The sequence below is a fragment of the Carcharodon carcharias genome, chromosome 21 (genome assembly GCF_017639515.1).
Source record: "Carcharodon carcharias isolate sCarCar2 chromosome 21, sCarCar2.pri, whole genome shotgun sequence".
Taxonomy (NCBI): domain Eukaryota; kingdom Metazoa; phylum Chordata; class Chondrichthyes; order Lamniformes; family Lamnidae; genus Carcharodon; species Carcharodon carcharias.
In genome coordinates, this window is record NC_054487.1 from 80,463,763 (window position 1) to 80,482,287 (window position 18,525).

The 18,525-nt window shown below is 45.2% G+C and overlaps 1 long non-coding RNA gene across 1 annotated transcript; it reads right to left on the bottom strand.

Moving 5' to 3' along the window:
- Window positions 1-6,797: 6,797 nt before the first annotated feature.
- LOC121292913 lies at window positions 6,798-8,863 on the bottom strand. Its single transcript, XR_005946374.1, has 3 exons — window positions 8,788-8,863; window positions 8,222-8,269; window positions 6,798-7,065 (listed from the first exon to the last, which is right to left on the bottom strand). It is a non-coding gene; the product is annotated as an uncharacterized LOC121292913 (long non-coding RNA).
- Between the last annotated feature and the right edge of the window lie 9,662 nt (window positions 8,864-18,525).

An 18,525-nucleotide genomic window follows, 5' to 3' on the forward strand; every position in this document is an offset into this window, starting at 1 on the left:
GAGGTCATTGCCGATGTGAGGGCTTGCTGGTCCGAGCGCATTCCCAAGAAGCCCTGATGGGTCTCCTGCAGTAGGCTCTCCATGAGAGTTGCCGTTCTCTCCTTGGAAGACGCTTGGGTGCTTGGACATGTGGCTCATTGCTTCAGCGAGCATCCACATAGACTCCTCCACCACAGTGACCATGCCAAACATAGCCTCATGTATCACCCCCAGATACACCCTCACACCCGGCCGCATTTCCTGCACCTGCTGCATCGCGGATGATTCCAGAGGCACCTCATCAGGCACTGACTGAGCATGTGCCTGGTCCCCTGCAGTCTTCCAGCTGCTGGCGCCATGGGCACTCTCTGTCTCTGCCAGCTCCTCCAGTGAGTGTGAAGTGCCCTCACCGCTGTGCCCGGGACATTAGCCGATGTTGTAACTCCCTCTGAGGTGCTAGTATCTGCCCTGGTGCCTGCCTGGCAGAGATGGTGTGACACTGGTGAGACTTCAGGGCCCTCAGGTGTGAGAGGGGGCCTCTGCTGCTCCTCCTCCTGGCCTTGCTTCGATGATGCTGAAAGGAAGAACAAGGACAGTGGATCAGTTAACGTGGAGACAATGTCAATGTGTATCCCTGTCTCCCAGATCATTTATGCGCTCAATCTTCCATGAGCAATGGTCAATCCATGTTACAAAATTAAATCATTTAACATTCAGCAGTGCCATGGCTGTTTGGAGAACAATGCTGACCTCACTGCTGGGCATAAATACCTGCCCGTGGCACCCCAGCCTCACCCACACCGGTGGACCTGGGCGCATGGCACCTCTCCAAATCCAGGGCCTCCTGCTCAAACTGACTGAGAATGGCTAACTGTGCCTGGCCGCCGCCAGTCCTTGCCCGCTGTGCTGTGTTATGAGCATTCTTCTCCTGAAAATGAGAGTAGATCAATGATTAGTGCAAACTGCACATGGACTCTCTTTGCGCACGGCCCACCCCAGCCAGAGTGGGACATATCAGGTCTCCAGTGCCTCCTCATCCCATTGCTGTCGAACACTCACATAAAGATGCTAGGCCTGTTCCCCACCTCCCCCACCTCCCCGCGTGGCCACATGCTGCCTACGTCACATTAGGCACCACACAGTATATCCTCCCATAGCAAGGAAATGCAAGTACATGGAACGCAGAGCGCAGCAGATGGTTTGTTGCCACGCCACCTTGAAGCTCTCCTCCCAGCATGTCATCACCCTGACTTGGACATGTCCTGCAGTCCAAGCACAGCGCCTAGGTGCAGCTCCTCCAGGTTGCTCCCAAAATAGTCATGTGGGTCTCGGTGTACCACATGCTGCAGGAGATAACTCATCCCCTCATGACCCACTCAGGCTGACCTCAGCATGGGCACTATCTGCCTGGCCATCCAGCAAAGGAAAAATGCCATCAATGATTCAATGCAGTCACGACACTGAGACTTGGCAGGGCCGCAGAGGGTAAGTCTACCTGCTGGGTTAAATGCCCAATGCCAACATGGTACTCAACCTGCCAGAGTGCAACAAATCTTTGAAGCACTTGGGGCACTGGATCCAGGTGCGCAGCACCACATTGCAGGAGCTCACCACCCCCGCCACCTCCTCCCAAGCACGTTTTGCCATGTGGGGGGGCCTCCTCCTCCCATCCTGGGGGACTAATGCCCCCCCCCGCCGTCCTGCTAAATCCTCGAGGAGGGCAGCAAGGCAGTCATCAGAAAAACGAGGGGCACACTGGCCCCCCCCCCCCCGCTGGCCTACCCTCCAGCCTGGCCTGCTCACCCGAACCCCTCTGCTGCTGCCTAGCACTGACCATTGTGAGCAGCCTACAAAAGGCTTTCTCTTTCTGTCTGGGTGTCTCCTTCCATTTTCATTAGCTTGACTCTTATCTCAACATCTCTGATTGTGTTAAATCTGAACTTTGGTTTTGATCAACAACTTCACATGGGAACATAGGAAATAGGAGCAGGAGTAGGCCATTCGGCCCCTCAAGCCTGTTCTGCCATTCAAATAGATGATAGCTGATCTTCTACCTCGGAGCCATTTTCTCCACGCTATCCCCATATCCTTTGATATCTTTAATATCTAGAAATCTATCCATCTCCGTCTTGAACATACTGAATGACTGAGCCTCCACAGCCCTCTGGGGCAGAGAATTCCAAAGATTCACCACACTCTGAGTGAAGAAATTCCTCCTCATCTCAGTCCTAAATGGCCACCCCTTATTCTGAGACTGGGTCCCCTGGTTCTAGACATCCCCCAGCCAGGGGAAACATCCTTCCTGCATCTACCCTGTTGAAACCTGTAAGAATTTTGTATGTTTCAATGAGACCATCTCTTATTTTTCTAAACTCTGGAGAATACAGGCCCAGTCTCCTCAATCTCTCCTCATAGGACAATCCTGCCACCCCAGGGATTAGTCTGGTGAACCTCCATTGCACTCTCCCTTTGGCATGTATATCCTTCCTTAGGTAAGGAGATCAAAACTGTACACAATACTCCAGGTGCAGTCTCACCAAAACTCTATACAATTGCAGCAAGGTATCTTTACTCCTGTTCTCGAACTCTCTTGCAATGAAGGCCAACAGCCCATTTGCCTTCCTAATTGCTTGCTGTATCTGCATGCTAGCTTTCAGTGACTCATGAACAAGGACACCCAGGTCCCTTTGGACATCAACACTTCCCAATCTCTCACTATTTAAGAAATACTCTGCATTTCTGCTTTTCCTACCAAAATGGATAACTTTGCCATTTCCACATTATATTCCATCTGTCATGTTCTTACCCATGCACATGGCCTGTTGAAATCACCTTGAAGCCTCTTTGCATCCTCCTCATAACTCACATTCCCACCTAGTTTTGTCACATCAGCAAACTTGGGAATATTACATTTGGTACCCACATCCAAATCATTGATATAGATTGTGAATAACTGGGGCCCAAGCACTGATCCTTGCGGTCCTCCACTAACAGCCTGCCAACCTGAGAATGATCCGTTTACTGCTACTCTGTTTTCTGTCCGTTAACTAATTCTCAATCCGTACCATTATATTACCTCTAATCCCGTGTGCTCTAATTTTGTTTACTAACCCCTTGTAGAATTGGGCAGAGCCAAAATTTGTACCTCTAAATAACACCCCGTTGTTCATTTATTTACTTGTTCTTTGCGGGAGCTTGCGGTGTGCTAATTGGCTGCTATGTATCCTAGGTTACAACATCAGAAGTAATTAATTGGGTGAAAAGCACTTTGGGATGTCCTGAGAAAACATTTACTTCATCTTCATTTCCTTTTTTATTCTCTTTCAGCCAAATGTGTAGCCTCCATTTGTAAGTACCCCAGTCCTCTTTGTCAGGGTTGAATTCCCCCTTTGTGCCCAGATATGCCTTCAGTGCCATTTCTTCAATTACATACCATGCTGACTAGATCATTGTTTATCTGAATACCATGCGCACACAGAGAAATCTTTCAAATTGCTCAAACCTCCTCAAAGTCAACTTTAGCTGTTCAAAAAATGTGCCACAATGTTCTTCAGTCCTTAATTTCTCACATGGAACATAAAAACAATTCCATCCCAGCATTCTCAGCATTTTTCTGTTGTGCGTCACACTGAGTAAGACTAACACATGCACAGCCGCAGACAGCCATCGTTGAACCAACTTTATTTACACCTCCCCAACAGAGAGGGCAGCAGAGAGGGCACTATAACAAAAAGCTCAGGTTTTTGCAATATGCTACAACTATCACCTAGGCCGATGCGTAAAATGACGGGCAGTGACATCAGGCGCGCGGCCCGACCCCACCGCGCATCATCCCGATCTTCCGCTCAGCTGGCACGCACCGGAGTTGGCTGCGCGCCCGCCGAACTGTCAAAGGCCTGTTACGGCCATTGATAAACTAATTAAAGTAATTGACGGGACTGCCCGTCCAACCTTAAGGTTGGCGAGGGGCAGGCGACAGCCCGGACGGCCTTCGCATTTTTCGTGGAACCTCATCCACGGAGGGATGAGGTTTCATGAAGGGTTTATTAAATAAATAAAAAAATTTATGCGAATTCATAAACATGTCCCAGCTCATGTGACACTGTCTCGTGAGGGGACATGCCTGAATAATTTTATTTTTTCCATCTTTAAAACTGAACATAATCTCCCTGAGGCAGCTCTGTCTGTGCCTCAGGGAGATTTCTGCGCTCTTTTGCACTCCTTCCTCCCCCAACCTGCACAGGTAGCGCTGAGCGCTACCGGGCGTGCATCACGCTGGGCGGGCCTTAATTGGTGCACCTACGTAAAATGGCGGTGCGTAGCCAATCGCGGGCAGCGATCGGCTCTGTGCCTGCTCCCGTCCGGCCCGCCCAACTGGGAGAAAATTCCCCCCATAGAGTTTCTAGGCATTCACTCTGCTTGTATGGCCGACATCTTAAGCCACAAAGTTCATTCAAGCCTCATATCTTCCTAGGACAGAATTCCAGTCTCTTTTCTTCAAGGGCTTATCTAAGACTGTGCAGGCAGCAGTGTCCATGTAAACAGGGCTCCACCTGTGCAATCTTCCACACAATGGCGTGCTTCTTTCTGGAACCTTCTCAACTCTATGCTCACGTTGGTCTAGGTAGCTGCACCTACCGGAGCTGTATTTACCTTTGCATGGTGTGGCTGATGCCAGGCATTCAATTACTTGGAAGTGCAAGAAACAGCAGCAGCCATCCTAAATGTGCTTTCCAACCACTCAGGAATTCAGCTTTCTGACACCTTGCTCCAGCTCTTCCCTTCCCTTCCCTCTTTAATGGCTCTGCTACACAGCCTCCATATTTTAACTTCCTTCCTGCTGATACAGCTTTCAGGTCAAGGGTCATCAGGTCACATGGATCAATGTTTCTCATGATCCAAAAATTATAATTGATCCCTTTTCAAGTGATGCAAAACTCTTTAGAGTCATTTTCAAATATTTTTAAAAGCAATTACGGATTCATTTGAAAGCCGTTACAAATTTTCTTTACTGTTACTGCTTCCGGGCCTCGGGCCTAATTTGCTAAACTTTGGTTAGTTGCCAATGCCTCTTGTCCCTGGACAGGCTATTCAGCCACTTTAGGAGATATAAATCAGACTGGTTTCCTCATTTCCCTCAGGTAGGTATAGGGAGGTGGGGATAGGGAATGACAGTGGGAGAAGAAACAATTGCGGCCTGCAGCAACCCTCAGGATTGCCGTGGAGCTAAAATAACCCCTGGTCTTCCCCACATGAATTAAAAACAATAACACTTATTTTTCGGCGATGACTATTAATAGATTTCATCCCCACCAGCAAATTCTGAACTAAGAGAGCCCAGTCCTGGTTCGAAGAGGTGGTAGCGTAGTGGTAATGTTACTGGGCCAGTAACCCAGAGACCGAGGTTCAAGTCTCACCATGGTAGCTGGTGGAATTTCAATTCAATTAATTAATCTGAAATTGAAAGCTAGTCTTGGTAATGGTGACCATGAATCGTCAATTGTCCCAAAAACCCACCTGGTTCACTAATGGGAAGGAAATCTGCCATCCTTACTCGGCCTGGCCTACATGTCACTCCAGGCTCACAGCAATGGTTGATTCTTAAGTGCTCTGGAGGGAATTTAGGGTGAATAACAAATGCTTGTTGCCAGTGATGCCCATCTCCTGTGGACAAATAAAAAAACTCATGCCAACTTGATTTCTCAGAGGCATCCTCAGTACAGGCACAGGGCCTAATTTCTGTCTTAGGCAGCCACCCAGGGAAGAACCCAAGCTTCTCCAACCTCTTGTTGTAGCTGAAGTCTCTCATCCCTGGAACCATTCTGGTAAATCTCCACTGCATCCACTTGCCTGGATGAGTGTAGCTCCAATAACATGCAAGAAGCTCAATAGCATCCAGGACAAAGCAGCCCACTTGATTGGCACCCCATCCACCACCTTCAACATTCACTCCCTCCACAACCAACATGCAGTGGCAGCAGTGTGTACCATCTACAAGATGCACTGCAGCAAAGCAACAAGGCTTCTTCAATAGCACCTTCCCACCCCATGACCTCTACCATCTAGAAGGCCAAGGGCAGCAGATTGATGGGAACACCACTGCCTGGAAGTTCCCCTCCAAGCCACTCACCACGTTGACTTGGAAATATATCATCATTCCTTCACTGTTGCTGGGTCAAAATCCTGGAACTCCCTTCCTAACAGCACTGTGGGTGTACCTACACCACAGGGACTGCAGCAGTTCAAGAAGGCGGCTCACCGCCACCTTCTCAAGGGCAATTAGGGATGGGCAATAAATGCTGGCCCAGCCAGTGAAGCCCACATCACGTGCAAGAATAAAGAAGAAATCCTCTCAAGGACAATCATGCCCTTTCTAAAGTGTGCTGAGGAAGTGCTAATGTGTCAAATTTGCTGTTTTCAGCAGAGACATTAAGCTGAGACCCCTTCTACCTTCTTAAGTGGGTGCATAAGATCCCATGGTACTGTTTTGATAAAGGTTGGGGGATTCCTCTCCATGGTGTCCTGGCCAATAACTATCCCTCAGCCAGCATCTTTAAAAAAACTGGTTTTTGTGGGATCTTGCCATGCGCAAATTAGTTATCATTTTTCCAACAGTGACCACACTTCAGTAAAGTATTTCATTAGCTATAAAACGGGAAGTCCTGAGATCACAAAAAGGACTATATCAATGCATGTTCTTTCTTTTTATCAATAAAATTGAACAAAGTAAATGGATATTTCGGCCCTTGGGCTCAGGAAGGTGTTTAGTACCAATTGGATACAAGGAGAGAAATCTTCTGTTGACTAGGAAGGCTTACTTTAATCAGGAAGCATCACAGAATTTTGCTGTTATTTTGCAAACATGGGGACAGACAAACTATGTGTGAGCAAAGTTTATTAAGTGGAGACTCATTTAAGGTACGAGTGCAGTGTTGGCAGACGTCAGTGTGCAGAACATGCAGCATTTAATATCAGCTCTGGGCTGCTGTTCATTTTCTCTTTCAAACGATGCAGAGCAGAGTATGGGTCCGCCTGGCTCTCATGGCTCAAATCCTTCGTTAAACAGGCAGCCACAGGCACCTCTCCCTGAAGCAAAGGCAAGAGTTGTTTAGCATTCATTTCATGCATTAAGTAGAATGTACAGAAAGAGAGAGAGAGAAAAACGGTGAAGGGGGGAGCAAAAATTATTTGTAAACTAGCGAGCCAGTTCTCTGTTTTTGGGAGGCAGACACAAAGTTATCAAATGAAAATCAACTCCAAATGAAATAAAAACCTGAATGCAATAAAAGGAATAATTTATTGCAAAAGGGCTTTGCATTAATTACTTCAGAACAGACCTTCTCGCTACAGGGGGCTAAGGATTTGCAGATTTTTGTTTTATCCTTTAGTTTCTTCTTAAGCCCTGAATTGCAGCCCAACCATCCCCCAACTCACTACCCCCCCCCCCCCCCCCCACCCCCCACCACCCTCCCAACCTCAGTGCTCGGGCAGGAATGGGTTAATCTTTTACGAATTCTTCGAGGATGTTACAGTCAGTAGTATGTTACAGTCAGGGTGTTACAGGATGTTACAGTCAGGAGTATGTTGCAGTCAGGGTGTTACAGTCAGGAGTATGTTACAGTCAGGGAGTTACAGTCAGGAGTATGTTACAGTCAGGGTGTTACAGGATGTTACAGTCAGGAGTATGTTGCAGTCAGGGTGTTACAGTCAGGAGTATGTTACAGTCAGGGTGTTACAGGATGTTACAGTCATGAGTATGTTGCAGTCAGGGTGTTACAGTCAGGAGTATGTTACAGTCAGGGTGTTACAGTCAGGAGTATGTTGCAGTCAGAGTGTTACAGGATGTTACAGTCAGGAGTATGTTACAGTCAGGGTGTTACAGGATGTTATGGTCAGGAGTATGTTACAGTCAGGGTGTTACAGGATGTTACAGTCAGGAGTATGTTATAGTCAGGGTGTTACAGGATGTTACAGTCAGGAGTATGTGCAGGCAAAGCCTGCCCAGTTTTCCTCACTCACTGTTTCGTTCAATTTGGTACAAAGTATCTGAAATGCAGAGGTGGATGGAAAACGATGGTGCAGGCAGGGGAATCGGGAGCGGGGGAGGGTGAGAAAGGGGAGGGTGGAGGAGAAAGACGAGGAGGGGGAACCAAGGGAGGCAAGGAGGAGAGAGAGAGGGAGGGGGAGAAAAGGGATGAGGTGGAGAAGTGGATCGTCTGAATATTATGATAAAATTACTTACAGTTGGTTGATCAGTTTCCTGCATTTTTAAGAGAAAGATGTGAGCCATCTGTGTAGTAGAGTGTTTGGGCACAAGGCCATTAGAATTTGCCTAGGCTTGAATTTTTCATTATACAGCATTTGGCAGTCATTTCATAGATATTCCCTACTCTGCAGCGGCCGTGATATCTTATTATTTCCTTTCCAAAGTCTTTCTGCAAGAGTTGACAAATTTAAAGGCTTCTGCGCTTTATAATTTGCTTGAAATACTTTCTTTTTCCCTTTTCTTGCTAAGGAACGTTTAAAAAGATTCTGTTTGTCGTTTCCTCCAGGCCACTTCATTTGAGATTTGACTTTAAATTTCTCCTTGTATCAAGCTAAACAACCGTCAGCTGGGTGCCTACCCCAACCCCCGCCAGCTCCCTGAGCCTAGTTTTAATTGCACCAGGCAAGCTGTACACCCTGTGACTGCTGTACAGTACTGGACTAACACATGGCTGCTACTCAGCTGTAACTTGATTCATTGCTCACTTTACCTAAGCCTAGCACACACCTTAAAATTACCACCTGTGCGAATGGGAAACATACCTTCCGTCCTCTATGCACTTATCAAGCGCAGCAGTGCCTTTAGTGAAAATGCCTAATGGTACAGCGGCTGCAAATCTCACGTCGTGTCAAAAACATTTCAAAATAGTAGCCGCAGGTATAGAGCATTCAGGGGAGGAGCTGTGGTCCTATCGGAGCATAAGGAACACTTGGTGTCTTACTTGCAATTTTAAAACTGTTTCTCAGATTGATGATACTTCTGGGCTCACTTGTTTAAGTGTAGTTTTTTTAAAAATTAGCTGCGTTGTTTTTTTCCCTGTCCAATGGTCTGTTGCATCCTTTTGATGGTTGGTGTTCTTTAGCGCAGTCCCCATCAGTCACGCATACACGCTCGTGGACGAGATCCCTGCAGACAGCGTCGGCATTTGCTTGACGGCAAACTGCAGGAATCCTGCCGATCGCTGTGGCTCAGTTAGGAGCGTTCTGATTCAGAAGGTTGTGGGTTCGAGTCCCACTCCAGAGATTAAGTCTGACCCTCCAGTGCCGTAACTGAGGCAGTGCTTCGCTTTTGGACGAGGCTTCGAGCCGAGGTCCGTCTACCCTGTCGGGTGTCTGGCACCCTTTAGAAGGAAAGCAGCAGAATTCTCTCTGGTGGCCTGGCCCATGTTTATCCCTCAACCCACATCCCAAAAAAGAGCAGATTATCACCTTGTTATCGCATAGCTGGATTCATGACCTTGCTGAGTGCAAATCGGTTACAGCCTTTCCTGCATTACAACAGCGGCTGCACTTCAAAAACGTACATAATTCGTTGTAAAAAAGCTTTGGGATGTCTTAAAATTTGCTACACAAATGCAACTTGTTCCTGACTTCGCCACACTTCAGCTTATCAATAGAATGGATACCAGGAGGGCATTTCCACTTGTCTGGGAGATTAGAACTAGGGGGCATTTTTTTAAGAATGAGGTCTCCCTTTTAAGACAGAGATGAGGAGAATTATTTTCTCTCAGAGGGTTGTTAGTGTGTGGAATTCTCTTCCTCAAAAAACAATGGAGTCTGGGTCATTGAATTTATTCAAGGCTGAGTTGGGCAGATTTTTGATAGACAAGGGAGTCAAGGGTTTTTGGGGGGAAGACAAGAAAGTGGAGTTGAGACCAAAACCAGATCAGCCATGATATTATCGAATGGAGGAGCAGGCTCGAGGGACCAGATGGCCTACTCTAGCTCCTAAATCCCATGTTCTTATATTCCAAGGAATCCTCATCCATGCCTTTGTTACCTCGAGACTCGACTATTCCAATAAACTCCTGGTTGACCTCGCACATTCTACCCTCTATAAACTTGAGGTCACCCAAAACTCTGGTGCTGGGTTCTAACTCACACTGAGTCCATTGACCCATCAACCCTATGCTCGCTGACCTACATTGGGTCCTGGTCAAGCATTACCTTGATTTCAAAATTCTTATCCTCATTTTCAAATCCCTCTACGGCCTCGTCCCTCCCTGCTTCTGTAACCTCTTCCGGCTCCACAACTCTCCGAGATATCTGTGCTGCTCCAATTCTGCCCTCTTCAGCATCCCCGATTTTAACTATTCCACAGTTTGGATGCCCAGGCCCTAAACTCTGGAATTCCCTCCCCCAACCTCTCCGCCTCTCTATCTCACTTTCCAATTTTAAGACGCTCCTTAAAACTTACCTCTTTGAAGAAATGTTTGGCCGCTGATCCTAATATTGCTTTAGAGTCAAATTTTGTTCCATAATGTTCCTTGGGACTTTTTATGATGCTAAAGGTGCTTTTGAAATATGTGTTGTTTGTGTACTTTTTAAAATGACAATCAGTTTTTCTATCCCATTAGACATTTATAATTAAGTTCCTTCAATTTTCTTTAAGGAACTGCTGTTGGCTATGGTTTTTCAGCCTGTGGGTTCTTTAAAATTATTTCATGGGATGTGGGTGTCACTGGAAAAGCCAGTATTTGTTGCCCATCCCTAATTGCCCATGAGCTGAGTGGCTGACACAGCCAAACCAGAGGGCAGCTAAGAGTCAGCCACATTGCTGTGGGTCTGGAGTCACATGTAGGCCAGGCTGGGTAAAGATGGCAGATTTCCTTCCCTAAAGGACATTAGTGAACCAGATGGGTTTTTACAACAATCAATGATGGTTTCATGGTCACCATCACTGAGACAAGCTTTATATTCCAGATTTATTTCTGTGCTCAAATTCCACCAGCTGCATTTTTTGTAATTCATTCATGAGATGTAGGCTTCGCTGACTAGGCCAGTGTCTATTGCCCATCCCTAATTGCCCTTGAGAAGGTGGTGGTGAGATGCCTTCTTGAATCACTGCAGTCCATGTGGGGCAGGTACACCCATAGTGCTACAAGGGAGGCAGATCCAGGATTTTGACCCAGCGACAGTGAAGGAACGGCGGCATATTTCCAAGTCAGCATTATGATGACACAGTCGATGGTAAAGGCTAAGTTGTTCAAATCCCAGAAGGAAAGTTGAACAAACTGTCACAACCCATTTTTGCAATTTGTATGTTTTGCAATGCAGGCTTTGAATTAAGTAGTAATAAGACCACCGAGTCTCAAGAGGATTTTATAAAACTAAATTAAACATTTATTAATACAAGAAAGAGTGTAAACACATACATACATCTACAAAATTACTACTATAATAACTACAAATATCCCCTAATTAATCTAACTCTTGGTTACACCCCCTATAAGGCAACAATAAATCTCATAAATTTAAACAGACATCTGGCAAAGCAAACCCTGGACAGTCACATTCAAAATGAGTTTCTTTCAGCTCTGGGTCTTTGCAGACAGCAGCTTGAGGCTTACAGATTGGAGGCTTCTCACACTTGTTGTATCTAAAATGCTTCTACTTTACATACAATCTCATTTCTCCTTTATATATCTTTCTCTTTGAATGTAAATTTTCCAGTGTATCACTAGGCTTTTAACTTTACCACTTCTAACAATGACATCCTTTCATCCAACCAATTTCATTAGTAAGCTAAAAAAAATAAACACATTGCTTGGCGTCTTCTAGCTAGGTGCAAGATTTCACCCACAGTCTTGAATGGTTTCTTTTAACAAGCGCAAATTTACACTTTACTTTCCACTCTCCTTACCTTTACCTAATTATCATTTCAAAACTACTATACATCAAAACACCCAGACTAGCTGGCTTTAATCTAATTCAGACACACACATAGACACAGTTCCCACTAGAACTCTATTTTAAAAAATAACTTCCAATAACATTATAGACATTAATATCTCTTCATGGCAAGGATGGTGAGTGGCTTGGGGGGGAACTTCCAGGTGGTGTGTTCCCATGTATCTGCTGCCCTTGGCCTTCTCGATGATAGTGTTCATGGGTTTGGAAGGGTGCTTTCTAAGGAGCCTTGGTGAGTTTTTGCAGCACATCTTGTAGATGGTACACACTGCTGCTACTGTACTTTGGTGGTGAAGGGAGTGAATGTTTGTGGATGGGGTGCCAATCAAGCAGGCTGCTTTGTCCTGGACCATCTATGTCAAGCTTTTCAGTGTTGTAGGAGCTGCACTCATCCAGGCAAGTGGGAAATATTTCATCACACTCCTGACTTATGCCTTGTAGATGGAGGACATGCTTTGGGGAGTCAGGATGTGAGTTACTCGTTGTAGGGTTCCTAGCATCTGACCTGGTCTTGTAGCCACTGTATTTATATGGCTAGTCCAGTTCAGCTTCTGGTCAATAGTAACCCCCAGGACATTGATAAGGGGTTTGGGGTTTCAATGATGTTAATGCCATTGAATATCAAGGGGTGATGTTTAGATTCTCTCTTGTTGGAGATGGTCATTGCCTGACACTTGTGTGGCACGAATGTTACTTGCCACTTCTCAACCCAAGTCTGGATGTTGACGAGGTCTTGCTGCATTTGGACATGGGATGCTTCATTATCTGAGGAGCTGTGAATGGTGCTGGACATTGTGCAATCATCAGCGAACATTCCCACTCCTGACCTCATGATGGAAGGAAGGTCATTGATAATGCAGCTGAAGTTGTTTGGGCCCAGGACAGTACCCAGAGGAACTCCTGCAATGGTGTCCTGGAGTTGAGATGACTGACCTCCACCAACCACAACCATCTTCTTTTGTGCTAGGTATGACTCCAACCAGTGGAGAGTTTACCTTCTGATTCTCATTGACTCCAGTTTTGCCAGTGCTCCTTGATGCCACACTCGGTCAAATGCTATCTTGATGTCAAGGGCAGTCACTGTCACCTCACCTCAGGAGTTCAGCTCTTTTGTTCATGTGTGAACCAAGGCTGTAATGAAGTCAGGAGCTGAGTGGTCTTGGCAGAGCCCAAACTGAATGTCAGTGAGTGGGTTATTGCTAAGCAAGTGCCAGTTGATAGCACTGTTGATGACCCCTTCCATCACTTTACTGATGATCAAATGGTGGGATTTGAAACCATGTCCCCAGAGAATTCACCTGGGCCTCTGGATTACTAGTCCAGTGACATTACCATTATGCCACCATCTCCACCATCATTAAATGCCCTGCAGACGATGTACAGTTTGATGTAACTATTCTGGGAATACCTGGGTCACCCTGGATTTTGTGAAATTATGTTGGCAAGTAAAAATCTCTTAAAAGGCATCAAACTGAACAACAGACCTGCTCTGGAAAACAATTTACATTTATAAAACATATTTTGTGTAAAACAAAAGTCCCAATTAAGGCACTTTGCAGGAGCATTATAAAGCAAACTTTGATAAGAGCCACTTAAGGTGATGTTAGGGCAGATGGCCAAAGGCTTGTTCGAAGTGGTTGGTTTTAAGGAGTGCCTTAAAGAAGGAGAGAGAGAGGGAGAGAGATGGAAAGGTTTAGTGAGGGAATCCTAGAGCTTTGGGCCCAAGCAGCTGAAGGCACAGCCACTATTGATAGAGGAATTAATATCGAGGATGCTCCAGGAATCTGGACTGGGCCGTGGATTGTAATTCAGGAAATCAAACTCCATTGAACTGGGCCTGTAACTTTTGAAGGGGAGAGGACAAAAATGATCACCCGTTCACCCAAAGGTAATCAATCAATAACCTGACTCAGTTTTTGAGCATTTGGCAGTAATCTCTGCCTTGTGTTTGTTCCTCATCTATCTCAAATTCTACAGTATGTTATCACGTGTGCTGCTCTATAGTGTTACGGAGATGCCTTAAATCGTGAGTGAGGAATTGCATCCACCTAGACCACTGTATAACTCACCAATACCACTCTAACTCATCAACACACTCTGTAACTCACCAGCACCACTCTATAACTCACACACATCACTCTGTAACTCACCAATACCCTCTGTAACCCAACACCCTCTGTAACTCACCAACACCACTCTAGAACCTACAAACACCACTCTGTAACTCACCAACATCACTCTGGAATTTACAATCACCATTCTGTAACTCATCAACACCACTCTGTAACTTATCCATAGCACTGTCGAACTCATTAGTTACAGAGTATACCCCACCAGCATCACTGTATAATGCACTGTCATTATATAACAGGACTGTACAACCCACCCACTGTATAATCTACTAACATCAATGAATAATGCACCAGCTTCATTGTATAATCCACCAGCATCATTATAAAACCTAGTGACAGCACTGTCCCACCAGTGACTCTACAATCGGCCAGTATCATTGTAAAACTCACCAACAGCACTGTATAACCCACTAATGACACTGCATAACCCAGCAGCTTCACTGTATAACTCAACAACAGGCTTCCTCCGCCAGCATTCACATTCAACATCTACAATGCAACAGGCCTAAGAGCAGGAGGGGCCTTCACAGATGGTTTCTCGCTGTGGTTTCTGATCTTGAACGAGTTGCACCTGCTTCTGAGCATCTAATTTGCACCATTTCAGAGTTTAACAATTGAAACAGTCTCATTTTCCGACTGTTGGTCATTTTAGTGCCTACTTGCGGTAAGTGTGCAGAATGGTAACTCCGGGAGTTGTGAGTACTTCAGGCAGTATAGATGCCAGTCTGCCGATCTGAATACTTGCTTTGATATGGCTGTCCACACTTAAAGCAAATGAATTAAAATTACCAATCAAAATAATTGATGAAATCTGCAACCTTAACACAGTAAAGCCCCACCCTTTGCTACTTCCTCTTTCGCGAATTCGCTTATCCTCACAAAAGTCTTTGTAAATCAGTTCACCCACTGCAGGCCCAAATGTTCACTTATCTGCTGATTTAAAAGTAAAAAATAGAAGCCACCTTTAGAAAATGCCAAGAGAAAGAAAAAAACCACCTGAATAAAGTTTGAAAAAAGGCGGGAAACATGACATTATTTCTTGCAGTAGAAAGTGCACACTGTGCGGGCATCATCTGCTGTTGTTTTGCACATGGATTTTCCACGTCACTGGGATTTAATTCCCGATCAGTTCCACCTCCACTCTCAAGTAAGGTACTGCAAGCGTGACAAATTTTACATTTTTCCTGTTTTCTTGACTTATTAAACAATTCCTCCAGTAGATTTCTCTATTAATGTATTAAAACCATAGGCTGGGATTTTCCGGCCCTGTCATGGGGGGGGACCTGCCGAGGGAGATTTGGCAGCCCAGCCAAAAGCCCATTGACTTTCGGCAGGACCGGACAATCCTGGCAGAGGGCAGGGTGGAAATTCCCACCCATATCTTTTACTGCCTTTGATCCTTTATACATGCAAAATTTTAGGATGGCTGGAGCCTGTCTAATTGATTCCCATTGTAAAGTGTGTTCGTCGTTCGCGATTTCAATCTTTGTGAGGTCTCGCGGGAAGGTAACCCCCTGAAAGATGGAACTTTATTGTATTTGTGAATTTTAAAATGGGATTCGCCACCTGAGGCATGTTGATTGTAGCGCAGGCTTTACTGCTGCTTGAAAGAATTACTGAGGATTGTGGTGTATAAGTCGACGTTTGAAACTTCAAAAAATCCTTCCAAAAACATGGATAAAAACAAAAAACTGCGGATGCTGGAAATCCAAAACAAAAACAGAATTACCTGGAAAAACTCAGCAGGTCTGGCAAGTAAAAATCTCTTAAAAGGCATCAAACTGAACAATTTTTCTCCGCCGATGCTGCCAGACCTGCTGAGTTTTTCCAGGTATTTCTGTTTTTGTCTTCCAAAACGGGATTGGACCCATAAGGCGATTTCAAAATGTGACCCATTGGTGTTGGCCTAGGTGGTCACCATTCTTGATTGTGAGAATCACACAATTGTTACAATGCAGAAGGAGGCCATTCGGCCCATCGTGTCTGCACCGGCTCTCCAAATGAGCAATTCACTCAGAACCAATCCCCCACCTTCTCCCCTTAACTCTGCACATTTTTCCTTTTTTGAGAAACAGTCTAATTCCCTTTGAATGCTTCAATTGAACCTGCCCCCAACACACTCTCAGGCAGTGCACTCCAGGCCCCAGCCACTCGCTATGTGAAAATGTTTTTCCTCATGCTGCCTTCACTTCTTTTGCCAGTTACTTTAAATCTGTGTCCTCTCGTTCTTGATCCTTTCACAAGTAGGAACAGTTTCTCCCTATCTACTGTGTCCAACCTGATTTTGAATAACTCTATCAAATCTCCTCTCAGCCTTCTCTTCTCCAAGGAAAACAGTCTTACCTTCTCCAATCTATCTTCAAGATTGAAGTTGCTCATCCCTGGGACCATTCTTGTGAGTCTTTACTGCACTCTCACCAATGCCTTCTTATCTTTTGTAAAGTGCGGTGCCCAGAACTGGACGCAAATTCCAGCTGAGACTAAACTAGTGACTTATACAGGTTTAACATAACGTCCTTGCTCTTGTACTCCATGCCCTATTACTAAAGCCTAGGACACTGTTTGCTTATCAACCGATCTCTCAACCTGTACTGCCACCTTCAATGACTTATGCATATATACACCCAGGTCCCTCTGCTCTTGCACACCCTTTAGAGTTGTAACCTTTATTTTATACTGTCTTTCCACATTCTTCCCACCAAAATGAATCACTTCACATTTCTCCACATTGAACTTCATCTGCTACTTTTCTGTCCATTCCACCAACCTGTCTATGTCCTTTTGAAGATCTACACTATCCTCCTCACAGTTCACTATGTTTCCAAGATGTGTATCATCTGCAAACTTTGAAACTGTGCCCTGAACACCATGGTCTAGGTCATTAATGTATATTAGGAAAAGAAAGGGTCCCAATACTGACCCCTGGGGAATTCCACCACAACTGTTCCTCCAGCCCAAAATACATCCATTAACCATTATTCTCTGTTTCCCATCACTCAGCCAATTTCATATCCATGTTGCTAATGACCGTTTTATTCCATGAGCTGTAATTTTGCTCACAAGCCTGTTGAGTGGTGTTGTAATATGCCTTTAAGGGATATGTGTCATGTGACCCAGCCTTAGTTTCACTTCAGCCTAGAGCAGAACACACATGCACAGCTCTGCAGTTCTGATGTCCTCAAGCTTTCTGTCCATATCTACCTGTTCACATGTGTCTGGAAATAATAAATGAACCCACAGTGCATTTGCGCAATCCCTTGTGAGTGATTGGTGCTTTTATATCATTATAACACACATGATATGATGTGCAGCAGTGGTCCCTTCGAAACAACATACTGCTTAGCCTGGCAGCAAGATTCAGTACAGGTACAAAAAGGTGAACAGTCTTAGATTGCACTACATGGCATGAGACAACCCTTGACGTTCTGGTTTGACCACAGCAGAGTGATAGCGTTGGAGACCATTGAAATCGCAGTGTGCTAACCACACAGAAAAGCTTTGAAGGTACAGTGCCAGGATAGTGCTCAAATAAAAAGTTGCTAAACAGGCGGATCCCTCATGGTGAGCAGGACAGCATGTTGAGAGGACCAGCGCCTGGTTAGCTCAGGTGGAAAAGGCAAGTGACCAGAGTGTGGGTCAGATCGATAGCGATCGAAGGAGAGTCAAACTTTTAAAAAAAAAGTCATAAAAATCGGGTCAGAGAAGGTTGCGATTATAATGGACAGAACTTCAGAAAAGGGTGCCAAAGCAGCTACAGCAACACTCATCCAAGGTCCTATAGGAGAAGGAAGGTCAAAAGGATATTGTCAGAATGTCTTCAAAATTCCCCAGTTTGAATTGGGGTGTAGCTGACATGCTATGTGAATTCAGAATGTTTAAACAGCGCACAGAGCTATGGCTTCTCGATTCAGGTTCGTCTGAACCAGGCAAGCTAGCCATAAAAATTCACCTAGCAATCAAGAACGAAGGTCTACACAGGCTGAATAAATCAGGGTTAACAGCAGAAAAGCAAAAGGATCTCCAAAATATGTGGACCACAATGGAAGACAGGTTCAGAATCAGGTTAAACTTCCATATTCATCGACTAGAGGTTATATCATTTCGACAACAGTCTACAGAATCCATAGATCACTTCATCAGCAGATGCAGAGAAATGGGTATGTACTGTGATTTTTCAGATGCGGAACTAGCAGGCAGAATTGTTGAGTTAAGGACCTCAGAGTAAAGGCACCCCTTGGTAGCAGCGACCACAATATGATTGAATTTTACATCCAGTTTGAAAGGGAGAAGAGTGGGTCTAAGACTAGTATCTTAAACTTAAATAAGAGCAACTATGTTGGGATAAAAGCTGACCTAGCAGAAGTGAACAGGGAAACTAGGCTAGAGAATAATCAGTAGAGAAGAATGGCAAACATTTAAGGGGATTTTTCAGAGTATTCAGAATAAGTACACTCCTACT